This window comes from Salmo salar, chromosome ssa16, assembly GCF_905237065.1.
Source record: "Salmo salar chromosome ssa16, Ssal_v3.1, whole genome shotgun sequence".
In the NCBI taxonomy this organism is placed as follows: Eukaryota; Metazoa; Chordata; class Actinopteri; order Salmoniformes; family Salmonidae; genus Salmo; species Salmo salar.
In genome coordinates this window covers 71634741-71646881 of record NC_059457.1, presented here as the reverse complement: position 1 = coordinate 71646881, position 12141 = coordinate 71634741, and the positions used below count along the sequence as shown (strand labels likewise).

Here is a 12141-nt window from a genome sequence, read left to right as displayed (position 1 = left end):
TAGGGGGAAGGGTTAGCTAATATTGTAAGTAGTTACAAAGTAGCTAAAAGGTAGTAAGTAGTTGAAAAGTTGCTAACTAGCTAAAATGCTAAAGTTGTCCATGATGAGATTTGAACTTGCAACCTTCGGGTTGCTAGACATTTGTGTTATACACCCACCCATCTGTCTTATGTAATCATGCAAAACGTAACATACCATATTAGATGAGGTGTCTCGGATTTAAGTACAGAATAAAACGAAACGCTCTAAGACCAGGTTTGCAACCTGTTATGTTGGCCTTCCGGATCTGCAGTGGAAGGTGACTGAGCTACAGCAGTGTTTGTCAGCCCATGAGATATCCTGAAAATCTTCTCACGAAAACGTCCGTAGAGTCCGAACGGTTTGGCCTACAAACTATTATGACCCTTCTATGGAAAGACACTTGGACTCATCTGAAGGTAAACCAGTACCGGTTCCACTCTATGGAAAGGGGAAACTTTCCCTAACACGACGGTGTTCTCCGTTTTACTCTACGATCCCCACAAATGTCATGGGACTCGTCTGAAGGTAGCCCATAGAAACGAATGGAAGTAAAGAGGTAGTTTTTGCCGACAAAAATAAGGGGTTAAATGTGTGTCCAAAAAAAATGAAACATTTCCTGAGCTTTCTTAGATCTTCTACATATATGACAGACACTTCAAAACCTTATTCCTTATGATTTGTTTTTGGATTGTCTTTTTTGTAATTTATGTTATTCAATGCGTTTCTATGGGCTACAGTAGTAAAGGGCAAATTCAATATTTTATCAAATCATTTTTAAATATTTTTTGGGGGATACTTAAAGGGGTCATAAAATTCCAAATCTAATTCCCAAATGATCTATGTTATAACCTTTTAAAACAATTCCTTATGTTAGCTTAGTTAAGAAATGCTTATATTTGTAATATGTGCTTAAATGTGTAATGGGAAATTGAATTAGTGATACCTTTTTTTTCATTGTCATAGATTTTCTTGATTTTTATACTTGATCTCATTTATCTCATAAATGAATGCAATATAATCACACTATTTCAGTTTATTTGCATATTTTAATTATAATATGTCATACAAAATGTTGAGCATAAAATATGATAATAAAGTACACTATATATGCATAGTATGTGGACACCCCTTCAAATGAGTGGATTCTGCTATTTCAGCCACACCCGTGACTGACAGGTGTATAAAATCGAGCACACAGCCATGCAATCTCCACAGACAAAGACTGGCAGTAGAATGGCCTTACTGAATAGCTCAGTGACTTTCAACGTGGCACTGTCAACTTCCAACAGGGAGGTTTGACAAATTTCTTCCCAGCTAGAGCTTCCCCGGTCAACTGCAAGTGCTGTTATTGTGAAGATGAAATGTATAGGAGCAACAAAGGCTCAGCTGCGAAATGGTAGGCAACTCAAGCTTACAAAACAGGACCGGTGAGTGCTGAAGCATGTAGCGCGTTAAAATTGTCTGTCCTCGGTTGCAACATTCACTACTGAGTTCCAAACTCCCTCTGGAAGCAACTTCAGCACAATAACTGTTCGTCAGAAGCTTCATGAAATGGGTTTCCATGGCCAAGCAGCCGCACACAAGCCTGAGATCACCATGCGCAATGCCAAGTGTTGGCTGGAGTGGTGTAAAGCTTGCCGCCATTGGACTCTGGAGCAGTGGAAACGCGTTCTCTGGAGTGATGAATTAAGCATCACCATCTGGCAGTCCGACAGACGAATCTGGGTTTGGCGGATGTCAGGAGAATGCTACCTGCCCAAATGAATGGTCCGGGGCTGTTTTTCATGCTTTTGGCTAAGCCCCTTAGTTCCAGTGAAGGGAAACCTTAACGCTACAGCATACAATGACATTCTAGATGATGCTGTACTTCCAACTATATGGTAAAAGTTTGGGCAAGGCCCTGTCCTGTTTCAGCATGACAATGCCCCCATGCACAAAGCGAGGTCCATACAGAAATGATTTGTTGAGATCGGTGTGGAAGAACTTGACCGGCCTGCCCAGAGCCCTGACCTCAACCCCATCGAACTCCTTTCGGAGGAATTGGAACGCCGACAGCGAGCCAGGCCTAATCGCCCAACATCAGTGCCCGACCTCACTAATGCTCGTGGCTGAATGGAAGTCCCTGCAGCAATGTTCCAACATCTAGTGGAAAGTCTTCCCAGAAGAGTGGAGGCTGTTATAGCAGCAAACGGGGCACCAACTCCATATTAATGCCCATGATTTTGGAATGAGATGTTCTACAAGCAGGTGTCCACATATTTTTGGTCATGTAGTGTAGAGGTCGATCGATTGATCTGTATATTTAGTTAAAATAAATTCATGTTAGTAGGCAATATTAACTAGTGAAATTGTATCACTTCTCTTGCTTTCATTGCACGAAGAGTCAGGGTATATGCAACAGTTTGGGCCGCCTGGCTCGTTGCAAACTAATTTGCCAGAATTTTACATAATTATGACATAAATTTGAAGGTTGTGCAATGTAACAGCAATATTTTGATAAAATACGGAACGGTTCTGTCACGCCCTGACCATAAAGAGCCCTTTTATTTCTCTATTTTGGTTAGGTCAGGGTGTGATTTGGGTGGGCATTCTAGATTTTGTAGTTCTATGTTCCATTCTATGTTTTCTATTTCTTTGTTGCTTGGCCAGTATGGTTCCTAATCAGAGGCAGCTGTCTATCGTTGTCTCTGATTGGGAATCATACTTAGGCAGCCCTTTTTCCCCACTTTCAGTTGTGGGATCTTGTTTTTGTACAGATCAGTTAGCCTGCAGAACGTGATGTTCGTGTTCCGTTGTTTGTTGTTTTGTTTTAGTGTTCTGAGTTAAATAAAGAGAATCATGAGCACTTACCACGCTGCACTTTGGTCTACTCCTTACGACGATCGTCACAGGTTCCTTATTTCACTGAAAGAATAAACGTTTTGTTTTTGGAATGATAGTTTCCAAATTTGGCCATATTAATGACCTAAGGCTCGTATTTCTGTGTGTTTATTATATTATAATTAAGTCTATGATTTGATAGAGCAGTCTGACTGAGCGGTGGTAGGCAGCAGCAGGCTCGTAAGCATTCATTCAAACTGCACTTTCCTGCGTTTGCCAGCAGCTCTTCGCAATGCTTGAAACACAGTGCTGTTTATGACTTCAAGCCTATCAACTCCTGATATTAGGCTGGCAATACTATACTGCCTATAAGAACATCCAATAGTCAAAGGTATATGAAATACAAATGGTATAGAGAGGAATAATCGACGCGTCAAAATTCCTATAATAACTTGCGGCTGAACTTAAAAGGGGTTCCTTCGTTATTTTACCGTTCATGTCTTCCATAGAGAATGTCTTGATCTACTTCAAATAAGGTCTGTTTCGTGCAGGCTTAAACCGCCTTGGCGTTTTGATACTCGTGTAAATCTCACTAGGATAAGGTAACGTTTTTGTCAAAATATTTTCATAAAGCCACTCTATAATTTTTTTAAAAATCTTCGCTTATATTTAGCCAATATTGATCAGTTCCTTTGTCCTATCTACACGGTTATCAGATTGGCAAGGTCGTGTAAGCCTACACGAAACCCAGACCTTATTTGAAGTCAATCTAAAAAATATCCTATGGAATAAACGAATGAAGGAACCGCTTTTCAGATTTTGCTGGAAGGTGTCATGGGGATTATGACTCACACTTTGGTAGTCAATTCTTACCATGGCCATTATTAAAATAGAATTTCCTGCATATAGAAATTACAGTTTTTGTTTTCAACATTCATCACAGGTAACTTAAACTCTATTTTCATTATTCAAACAGTTGAGAGTATTTGTGTCTCCTAAGCAGACTCTTCAGTATCCTTGTCACTTCAGAGAGCTCTCTCTCTCTCTCTGTGTGTGTGTGTGTGTGTGTGTGTGTGTGTGTGTGTGTGTGTGTGTGTGTGTGTGTGTGTGTGTGTGTGTGTGTGTGTGTGTGTGTGTGTATAATTATATACATTTTACAGATGGCAGAGAAAAGCAGAGCACCAGTGTGGGACTATTACATTGAATTGGCACCAGGGAAAGCAAAGTGTCTTATTTGTGATAAAGATGTAAGCACGGGGTCAGCAACGGCTAAATCAAAAAATACCACTAACCTGTGGAATCACCATAAGAGCACCCATCCAAAAGCCCATAAGGAATCACCTTAAGAACACCCATCCAAAAGCCCATAAGGAATTACCTTAAGAGCACCCATCCAAAAGCCCATAAGGAATCACCTTAAGAACACCCATCCAAAAGCCCATAAGGAATTACCTTAAGAACAGCCATCCAAAAGCCCATAAGGAAGCAATGATGAAAAAAGCAAACGCAAATTCTTCACTTGGAAAAAGTGACACAGACAGTTCACAGACATCGCAGGCTACAATCATACAACTTTTTAATAAACAAGCAAAATGGCAGGACAAAGACCCAAGGGCCAAGAAGATGGATGAAGCAACTATTGAGATGATTGCCACTGACAACCAGCCATCCACAGTGGTGTCTGATGTTGGTTTTCAGCGGCTGATTACTCTTGCTGAAACCCGGTACAGGATCAAAGATGAAAAATGATTTTGCACAGAAATCCTAGATAAAACACATGAAAGAGTTGTGATGAAAGTGAAGAATCTGGTGGCACCAGTGAACGCTCCACACATAGCATTCACAACTGACTGCTGGTCAGGCACTACAGAGTCCCTAATGAGCCTTACTGGACATTTCATTGACAATATCTGGACAAGAAAGCAGGTTGTGCTGAATGTCAAGACAATGATTGGATCACACACAGGAAACTACATCAGAGAGATGTTTTTGACTATGTTGGAATATTGGGAAATCCACACAGAACGTGTAGTGCTGGTCCTCAGGGACAGTGGGGCAAACATGGTGAAAGGTATGAGACTGGCAGAGCTTCCAGACTTCAGCTGCAGTGCACACACCCTACAGCTTGTAATTAATGATGGCCTATCCAGTCAGAGAGCTGTGCTAGACATTATTGCCATGTTGAAGAGCTGTGCAACTCACTTTGACTACTCTGTACTGGCCAAACAGAGGCTGAGGGCCATTCAGGAAGAGCTTGGCCTTCCCAAACACAGCATCATGTAAGCAGTTCAAACTCGCTGGAACTCAACACTACACATGTTGCAGAGGATGTTTGAACAGAGGTGTGCACTGAAAGTGTATGCAGGTGAATACGGACACATCAGCAGTTTGTCTGCTGCACAGTGGGACATTGTCTCTAACCTAATTGAGACTCTGGCACCTATGGAGGAGGTGACACTGGAGATGAGCCACTCCAACTCTACAGCCGCATGCATCATCCCCAGTGTGTCGGTGCTGAAGCTGATGCTGCAGCAGGAGGGTTCTTCTACTCAAGGCATCAAAACTTTACGGAGACCATGTTGGACAGTCTGACAAGGAGGTTCTCCAAGGCTGAGGAGACAAAGTGCCTGGTGCTGGCAACTGTCCTGGATCCACGTTACAAGAGCTATGCCTTCCCCTCAGGGACAGCACTAGACAAAGCAAAAGAGTGGCTGAAGGAGGAGTCTGACTTACTAAGGAAACCAAATCCCAGAGCCACAGCAGATGGGACGAGTGAAGAGGAGGACCCAGATCCAGGTGCAAAAGGAAAAGAGTCCGGGTAGATCAGCCACCCAGTTTGGTGGACAGCCTCTACGTTAGAATCCTTGGAAGCCAAGAGGGCAAGGCTGAAGTCCAGTGCAGTTTTGAAATTGAGTTGGAGCGTTATCTCACAGAGCCTGTCATTGACAAAAAGAGTGGCTTGCCTTTGGAGTGGTGGAAGCAAAATGAGGACAGACTTCAATCACTCGCTCCACTGGCAAAGAAGGTTCTCTGTCCCCCACCTTCTTCAGTCCCAAGCGAGAGAGTGTTCAGTGAGGTGGGAATCATTTATGATAAGAGGAGGAGCAGACTGACAGGGGACCATACAGACAAGCTCTGCTTTCTGCACTATAACCTAAAACTTCTTAACTGGGAATATTGAAGACCCATGAAAGCTGGTGGTTCCTTTTAACATATGTTCTCATGTTCTGAGCAAGGAACTTAAACATGAGCTTTTTTACATGGCACATATTGCACTTTTACTTTCTTGTCCAACACAGTTTTTTTGCATTATTTTAACCAAATTGAACATGTTTCATTATTTATTTGAGACTAAATTAATTATATATAGTCGTGGCCAAAAGTTTTGAGAATGACACAAATATTAATTTCCACAAAGTTTGCTGCTTCAGTGTGTTTAGATATTTTTTCAGATTTTACTATGGAATACTGAAGTTTAATTACAAGCATTTCATAAGTGTCAAAGGCTTTTATTGACAATTACATGAAGTTGATGCAAAGAGTCCATATTTGCAGTGTTGACCCTTCTTTTTCAAGACCTCTGCAATCCGCCCTGGCATGCTGTCAATTCACTTCTGGGCCACATCCTGACTGATGGCAGCCCATTATTGCATAATCAATGCTTGGAGTTTGTCAGAATTTGTGGGGTTTTGTTTGTCCACCCGCCTCTTGAGGATTGACTACAAGTTCTCAATGGGATTAAGGTCTGGGGAGTTTCCTGGCCATGGACCCAAAATATCGATGTTTTGTTCCCCGAGCCACTTCGTTATCACTTTTGCCTTATGGCAAGGTGCTCCATCATGCTGGAAAAGGCATTGTTCGTCACCAAACTGTTCCTGGATGGTTGGGAGAAGTTGCTCTTGGAGGATGTGTTGGTACCATTCTGTATTCATGGCTGTGTTCTTAGGCAAAATTGTGAGTGAGCCCACTCCCTTGGCTGAGAAGCAACCCCACATATGAATGGTCTCAGGATGCTTTACTGTTGGCATGACACAGGACTGATCGTAGTGCTCACCGTGTCTTCTCTGGACAAGCTTTTTTCCGGATGCCCCAAACAATCGGAAAAGGGATTCATCAGAGAAAATGACTTTAACCCAGTCCTCAGCAGTCCAATCCCTGTACCTTTTGCAGAATATCAGTCTGTCCCTGATGTTTTTCCTGGAGAGAAGTGGCTTCATTGCTGCACTTCTTGACACCAGGCCATCCTCCAAAAGTCTTCGCCTCACTGTGCGTGCAGATGCACTCACACCTGCCTGCTGCCATTCCTGAGCAAGCTCTGTACTGGTGCTGCCCCGATCCCGCAGCTGAATCAACTTTAGGAGACGGTCCTGGTGCTTGCTGGACTTTCTTGGGCCCCCTGAAGCCTTCTTCATAACAATTGAACCACTCTCCTTGAACTTCTTGATGATCCAATAAATGGTTGATTTAGGTGCAATCTTACTGGCAGCAATATCCTTGCCTGTGAAGCCCTTTTTGTGCAAAGCAATGATGACGGCACGTGTTTCCTTGCATGTAACCATGGTTGACAGAGGAAGAACAATGATTCCAAGCCCCACCCTCCTTTTGAAGCTTCCAGTCTGTTATTCGAAATCAATCAGCATGACAGAGTGATCTCCAGCCTTGTCCTCGTCAACACTCACACCTGTGTTAACGAGAGAATCACTGACATGTTGTCAGCTGGTCCTTTTGTGGCAGAGCTGAAATGCAGTGGAAATGTTTTTGGGGATTCAGTTCATTTGCATGGCAAAGAGGGACTTTGCAATTAATTGCAATTCATCTGATCACACTTTATAATATTCTGGAGTATATGCAAATTGCCATCATACAGACTGAGGCAGCAGACTTTTTGAAAATGTATATTCGTGCCATTCTCAAAACTTTTGGCCAAGACTGTATATATATACAGTGGGGGGAAAAAGTATTTGATCCCCTGCTGATTTTGTATGTTTGCCCACTGATAAAGAAAGGATCAGTCTATCATTTTACTGGAAGGTTTATTTGAACAGTGAGAGACAGAATAACAACAAAAATATCCAGAAAAACGCATGTCAAAAATGTTATAAATTGATTTGCATTTTAATGAGGGAAATATATATTTGACCCCCTCTCAATCAGAAAGATTTCTGGCTCCCAGGTGTCTTTTATACAGGTAACGAGCTGAGATTAGGAGCACACTCTTAAAGGGAGTGCTCCTAACCGCAGCTTGTTACCTGTAAAAAAGACACATGTCCACAGAAGCAATCAATCAATCAGATTCCAAACTCTCCACCATGGCCAAGACCAAAGAGCTCTCCAAGGATGTCAGGGACAAGATTGTAGACCTACACAAGGCTGGAATGGGCTACAAGACCATCGCCAAGCAGCTTGGTGAGAAGGTGACAACAGTTGGTGCAATTATTCGCAAATGGAAGAAACACAAAAGAACTGTCAATATCCCTCGGCCTGGGACTCCATGCAAGATCTCACCTCGTGGGGTTGCAATGATCATGAGATCGGTGAGGAATCAGCCCAGAACTACACGGGAGGATCTTGTCAATGATCTCAAGGCAGCTGGGACCATTGTCACCGAGAAAACAATTGGTAACACACTACGCCGTGAAGGACTGAAATCCTGCAGCGCCCGCAAGGTCCCCCTGCTCAAGAATACATATACATGCCCATCTGAAGTTTGCCAATGAACATCTGAATGATTCAGAGGACAACTGGTGAAAGTGTTGTGGTCAGATGAGACCAAAATGGAGCTCTTTGGCATCAACTCAACTCGCCGTGTTTGGAGGAGGAGGAATGCTGCCTATGACCCCAAGAACACCATCTCTACCGTCAAACATGGAGGTGGAAACATTATGCTTTGGGGGTGTTTTTCTGCTAAGGGGACAGGACAACTTCACCGCATCATTTGACGGGGCCATGTACTGTCAAATCTTAGGTGAAAACCTCCTTCCCTCAGCCAGGGCATTGAAAATGGGTCGTGGATGGGTATTCCAGCATGACAATGACCCAAAATACACGGCCAAGGCAACAAAGGAGTAGCTCAAGAAGAAGCACATTAAGGTCCTGGAGTGGCCTAGCCAGTCTCCAGACCTTAATCCCGTAGAGAATCCGTGGAGGGAGCTGAAGGTTCGAGTTGCCAAACGTCAGCCTCGAAACCTTAATGACTTGGAGAAGATCTGCAAAGAGGAGTGGGACAAAATCCCTCCTGAGATGTGTGCAAACCTGGTGGCCAACTACAAGAAACGTCTGACCTCTGTGATTGCCAACAAGGGTTTTGCCACCAAGTACTAAGTCATGTTTTGCAGAGGGGTCAAATACTTATTTCCCTCATTAAAATGCAAATCATTTTATAACATTTTTGACATGCGTTTTTCTGGATTTTTTTGTTGTTATTCTGTCTCTCACTGTTCATATAAACCTACCATTAAAATGAAAGACTGATAATTTCTTTGTAAGTGGGCAAACGTACAAAATCAGCAGGGGATCAAATACTTCCCCCCCCCCACTGTATATATATATCGGCCGATTAATCGGCAGTGGCTTTTTTGGCCCCCCAATAATCGGTATCGGTATCGGCGTTGAAAAATCATAATCGGTTGACCTCAATTGTAGTGTATTGTCTGTTACGGACAGAATGCTCTAAGTTCTGTAGGCTTGATCCTTTGCCAAAGTTTTAAAAAATGCCGCTGTTTAGGAGTGCAAGGGCGAATTGAGTTATTGAACATTCGCACTTCAGAGTAGACTTTCCCTAAAGGATATATGCAAATACATGGTATAACGAGCCAATAGGATCTCACAAGCATGTGCTTGGCTCTGGCCACCTTCTTGCTTGTTCTGCTCTCATTGGAAACAATGCCGATGATAAATCTTGGGTTAGTTACCAGTATCTTTGATGGAGCTAGATTGTATTACTTGAACCTTTAAACAAACATTGTTTGAGTGACTTGTGAATTGTGGTGATGTGATTTTATGTTTTGACAGCAGATTTGGCTAATTTTCTAATAAGACACCATGTTGTCCATTGAGTACAGATGTTCACAGTTGTTATTCATTGAACACACACTGACTCCTATTTCACACAGCCCATCATGTCTGGGGGGATTTTGTTAGGTTCTGGGCGGATCCTGCTGAAAGCCAGGAGCCTGGGTGTCTCGTAGTGGTAGTACTCAGAGCCCACATACACTTTGATGTAGGCCGCACATGCCTTCCTTGATGCCGGAGATGGGCAGTGGGACCTCTCTGGCTACTGCCCTAGGGGTGGCAGACAGGTCCTTATCACAGGCAGCTTGTAACACCTTAATTGAGGAGGATGGGCTCATTGTAATTGCTGGAACGGAATAAATGGAATGGTACACTCTTAGAAACAATGGTTCCAAAAGGGTTCTTCAGCTGTCCCCATAGGAGAAACCTTTTTGGTTCCAGGTAGAACCCTTTTTGGTTTCAGGTAGAACCCTTTTGGTTCTATGTAGAACCCTCTTTGGAATGGGCTCTACCTGGAACCAAAAGGGTTTTACCTGGAACTAAAACTAGTTCTTCAAAGGCTTCTACTATGGGGCCAGCCGAAGAACCTTTTTAGGTTCTAGATAGCACCTTTTTTCCAAGAGTGTATCAAACACATCAAACACGTTGTTTCCATGTGTTTGATACCATTCCATTCACTCCATTCCTGCCATTATTATGAGCTGTCCTCCTCTCACCAGCCTCCTGTGGTCTTTATGTCCTTCTCTCTCCACTTATTCAATGTTCTTTCCTCTCACCTGTGGATGAAATAAAGTCTATGAAGTATGAATGAGAAATAGAACAATAAATACAAGGGGAAAGTCACACAAAGTGTCCATATCAGTTAAGTTTCACCATAAAGGTCATACAGAAGTCCAATTTTGGTCTGTTTGGAAGGAAGGGGAGAATGACGCCTCTCTCATATCAAACTTTTTCTCACTTCCTCATTTCTTTTGTTTTATCATCCCCCAGGACACCCTTCTTTATGTTTCTATTCCTTCATTTTTATTTCTTTAGTCCCATTCAAAATCCTAATTTCCCCTAACCCTTACCCTAACCCTAATCTTAACCCCAAAACCAAAACTTAACCTTATCCCTAACCCTTAACCTAACCCTGGATCCTAACCCTAACCCTAAAACTAACCCTAGCTCCTAACCATAACCCTAAACCTAATTCTGACACTAACACTAATTCTAACCTTAACCCTCCACACACACACACACACACACACACACAGACACACACACACACACACACACACACACACACACACACACACACACACACACACACACACACACACACACACACACACACACACACACACACACACACACACACACACACACACACACACACACACACACACACACACACACACCTTGATATGAGAGAGTCGTCATTCTCCCCTTCCTTCCATTTTCTTTCCTCTCACCTGTGGATGAAATATAGTCTATGAAGTATGATTGAGAAATAGAACAATAACAAGGGGAAAGTCAGTGCACAAAGGGAAACAGTATCACAAAGAACATACAAGCAAGGTAGATCTACTATGGTTTCCAATTCTGGGATGTTTTGCTCAATAACTTTTACCTTATGTTACTCTGAACAAAATATAAATGCAACATGCAACAATTTTGAAGATTTGACTGAGTTACAGTTCATATAAGGACATAATTCAATTGAAATAAATAAATTAGGCCCTAACCTATGGATTTCACATGACTGGGAACACAGGTATGTATCTACAGGTCACAGAAAGTAGGACGTGGATCAGAAAACCAGTCAGTATCTGGTGTGACCACCATTTGCCTCATGCAGCGCCACACATCTCCTTCGCATAAAGTTAATCAGGCAGTTGACTGTGGCCTGTGGAATGTTGTTCCACTCCCCTAAAATGGCTGTGAAGAGCACACTTCTCCAGCGTGCCAGTGACTATCGAAGGTGAGCATTTGCCCACTGAGGGCGGTTACGACGCCGAACTGCATTCAGTTTAAGACCCAGGTAAGGACGACGAGGACGCAGATGAGACCCCTTGTTTTCTGCCCCTTAATCAACTGTGTGTCAGGTCAACCCAGTCAGTTTAGTGTTCGCTTTTTGTTGTAGCTGTTTATAATATGAAGGAAGTTCAGCCCATCGTACAATTACCACACTTACATGAGTTGTACATTGGGAGCAACAGATTCACCTCTTTCTAGTCACAGGAAATAGCCCCCCCCACTCTTTCTCTCTCGCTTCTTCTTTTCTGCCCCTTGTTTTCCGCCCCTTAA

At 42.8% G+C, this 12141-nt stretch overlaps 1 pseudogene; it reads left to right on the top strand.

Annotated features, from left to right (window-relative positions):
• The first annotated feature begins 4001 nt into the window (after nt 1–4001).
• On the top strand, nt 4002–5663 carry LOC123727722 (zinc finger BED domain-containing protein 4-like; annotated as a pseudogene).
• Nucleotides 5664–12141: the final 6478 nt, after the last annotated feature.